The 3,821-nt window shown below is 33.6% G+C and overlaps 1 non-coding gene across 1 annotated transcript; it reads right to left on the reverse strand.

Annotated features, from left to right (window-relative positions):
• Nucleotides 1-938: 938 nt before the first annotated feature.
• Nucleotides 939-1,040, reverse strand: LOC143400595 (small nucleolar RNA U13). Its single transcript, XR_013091502.1, has one exon. It is a non-coding gene; the product is annotated as a small nucleolar RNA U13 (small nucleolar RNA).
• Nucleotides 1,041-3,821: the final 2,781 nt, after the last annotated feature.

The raw sequence follows: 3,821 nt of genomic DNA on the forward strand, positions 1-3,821 counted from the left end.
TTAAAACTTTCAGAAGATTAAAAACTCTTAAAATAGATCTTTATATTTTTTTCACAAAATGTTGGAGTATCCAAATATGTATCCAAATATGTATCCAAATGTATCCAAATATGATATTATTAGTTGAAAAACAGTTACTCAAGATTTTATTTGACGGCTAAATAGAAGTTCTACTGATATCTATACCAAAAAATATACACGTCGGGCTGGGGATGAGGCTCAAGTGGTAGCACGCTCGCCTGGAATGCGTGCGGCCCGGGTTCAATCCTCAGCACCACATACAAACAAAGATGTTGTGCCCGCCCATAACTAAAAAATAAATATTAAAATTCTCTCTCTCTCTACCTCTCTCTACTTGTCTCTCTTTAAAAAAAATATACATGTCAAACAGCAAAACCATTAGGTTCCAACTGTAATTACATTGTCAGTATTACTACATTGACCTTGAACTGAAATGCTTTTGCTTAGAATTTGTTGGTAATATGTTTTTAGTTTACTAAATGTGTTAGAATTTCATTTTCAAAAGTGTAATTCCATTTCCAATATTTTATTTTTTACTGATCTTCTCAAAGAATGACAAGCAGAGCCATAATTTACAAATGTAAACTTTAGGACCAAATTAGCATGTACATAATACATATATTATCCTTTGTTCAGCATGTTTATCTTATGTATGCAATACAAATGGCAGATTAAATATCACCAGCCATTCATTGATTTATGATGGATTTACCGATTTAAAATTGTTATGTCAAATAGATTCACCCCCTCATCATTTGTATAGGGCACTTAAATTGTTTCTGCTTTTTGACTGCTATGTGATTATTTATTTGCAAGTTTTATTCATATGCCTTAGTTTTCATTTGAAATATTCCTAAAAATGCAACCACCATTGAGTTACACTTCTTTTTTTTCTTTTTTTCTTTTTTCAAAGTTCAGGTCAGATGGGTAATGTGCCGATGTCATAACAAGGTTTAGAGGGAGGCACATCTCACACAATAGCGTGAACACCCAATCATCACGCTTATGAACTGAAGGATTCAGTTGCACTTCTTTTTTTTTTTTTTTTTTTTAAACTTCTGATTCACAATAGCTGAGCACTCTTCCAAAATTTTTAATTTGCACTTTCACTAGTAGCATAGAAGGTCATCTTTCTGTATTGAAGGGTAGTTAATTTTAGCATTGAGAATTGGTTTAAATCTGGATCTCATTGTTGTAATTTGCAGCTTCTTGCTCCCTAGTTTGAACTCATATATATTTTGAATTTACATATCAAAAGTAGTCTTTCATATTTTTGTTAGAAATTTTTATTTTCATCCATTTAATGTATTTTACTATGTTTTATTTTTGCAATTATGCTATTTTTGTGTCTTTAATGTATAGAAATACATTATTTTTATTTGGCCAAATAAAAAAATTGTGATTGCTTTCACCATTTTGTTTGTTTAATTTTTTAACTTAAAAAGTCCTTTTTTTGACTGTGCCTTTTCTCTTATAAACTCTCTAAATACTGAGATTAGAATTTTTGTCTTCCAGCTGGCCGGACCCTTGTTGTAAGGCATGTCTGGTTATAAGCATTGTCTCTCTGTTTGTGATGCTATGAAAATGAGTTCAGATCACTGCCAGGAGCCAACCATGTAGTGTGTGTGTGTGAGCTATGTGCATTCTAGCCATATGAGGGGACAGGTCTGCCATTGCATGCTGATTGGGCTGCATGATACAAGTGTGCCACTCTCGTCACTCTGCCTGTGATCCCACACAGCATGACGTGCCAAGATGTCAATCAATCTGCTGACCACAAGACATCAGGAAGCAAAACTCCACCTTATCCCCTGACTTATTTGGTGAAGTACATTCTATTGAAATTCCTTTGTTGGTCCCCCTATAAAAATAAAGAGATTCGGGGGCACGCTCTTTTTTCCAGCACTCTTTCCAGTGTGGAAGCTGGAAGGTCGCAGAGCAGTTCCACCCTCGATATGAAAATTACCTGTGTCCTGTGCTTTCTTGTCATTTTCTTAGCTCAATGTTACAGCCAGCTCTTTTAAACTCAGCTCATCCCATCAGCGCGGGTTGCTGCCACGAGATCACCTCACTGTTTCTCCACTCTCTGGTGGTTTCCCATTGCACTCTGGGCTGGGAAATGTGCTGGCCACCTATTAGGTCTCTGAACTCATCTCCTACCTTCCTCAGACCCACATCATTTTGCTGAAGTCACCCTTACTTTCTTTTGTTATTTCTTTCTTTCTTTATTTTTAAAATATACCTGTAAATATGTGAGGTATTCCTCCCTCCCAAATTCATGTGTGAAATAATGCAAGAAATTTTACAGGTAAAATGATTGAATTATAAGAGTATTAGCTTAATCAGTGCATTAATTCACTTGAATGGGATAACTAGGGTGGTAACTGTAGGTAGGTAGGGTATGTCAGGAGAGGTGAGTCATTTGAAGTATGCCTTTGAAATATATATTTTGTTCCTTTCTCTGCATGCTCTCTTTCTCTGAATCCTGGTGGGAAGTCCTGAGCTGTTCTATGCCACATCCTTCCATCATGATGTTCTTCGTCTCCTCTGGCCCAGAGCAATGGAGTTGGTTGTTTTGTTTATGGACCAAAACCTCTGAAATCATGAGCCCCCAATAAACTTTACTTTCTGACTAAAACACTCCTATTTTCCACTACCAGTTCTATTGTATAATTTTTTTTTTAATGTGATAAAACACACCCTAGTGTCATGGTTTGGCTTTAAATAGTTATTTATGTTTTAACGAGATGTAGAAAGAAATGCTTTATGATTACACAGAATAAAACTATTTTTTCTTTTTATTCATTTGTGCAAATTGTATATTTTAATCTTGTAACTTTTTTTTTTCAGCCTGGTAAACTTCTCTTAAAAGTTTGTCTATTTTAGGTTCTCTATTGTTAAATTCATACACCTTTCAGTGATTGTCTTTATTTCAACTCTCTTATTTACATATAGTTTGGCCAGGAATACATTTATAGATTGATATTTTTTTCTTTTATTTCTTTCACTACTTTGAAATAATTCCCCGCCCCTGCAATTTTTCAAGTGGAAGTTTACTGTTTTTCTGATCTTTCTTCTTCTGTATGTCATGTCTCCTTTCTTCTCTGGCTCGTTTCAAGATTTCATTTTTATCACTATCTTTAAGCATCTAGGTTTTCACATGCATTGGGGTAGTTTTATGTATGTTTCCCATGCTTGTAATTTATTGAGCTTTAAAGGTTCATACTTTGTATTAAACTTGGAAAAATTATATATTATTTATTGAATTATATATTTCTTTTCCCTGTCCTCTAATCTCTCTTTTTCCTGAATTTTACTCCACGTACATTAGACCACTTAAAGATTTTCCACAGCTCACTTAAGCTCTGCTCATTTTTAATTCAGTATTTTTTCTTATTTCTGTATTTTTTACTGTTTTTTTTCCTGCAGTTTTACAAATCTACAGTTGGCAGTGTATAATCTGAAATTAATAATATCAAGTCTGTTTTCTCTCATTAATTTATTTTTATCTCTATAAATTTCATACAGGTGTATTCATATCCTTTGTGTCTCTTGGACATGTACTATTTTTGTTTTTCCTTTTTGAATGTATAGAATCTTATTATAATAAATAGTTTTATCCCCCTCTTTGCTTCATCCCATCACTCCATTCTTGGATCTGTTAATACTAATTAATGTTTCACCTTAGTATGAGTTATATGTTCCAGATTTTTTGCAGGTTTAGTAGTTTGTTTGGATTCAAGCTAATGTGAAGTTTGTTTTACTGTGTTCTGAAAACGTTTTTGTACTTATAAATATTC

This window comes from Callospermophilus lateralis, chromosome 5, assembly GCF_048772815.1.
Source record: "Callospermophilus lateralis isolate mCalLat2 chromosome 5, mCalLat2.hap1, whole genome shotgun sequence".
NCBI lineage: Eukaryota > Metazoa > Chordata > Mammalia > Rodentia > Sciuridae > Callospermophilus > Callospermophilus lateralis.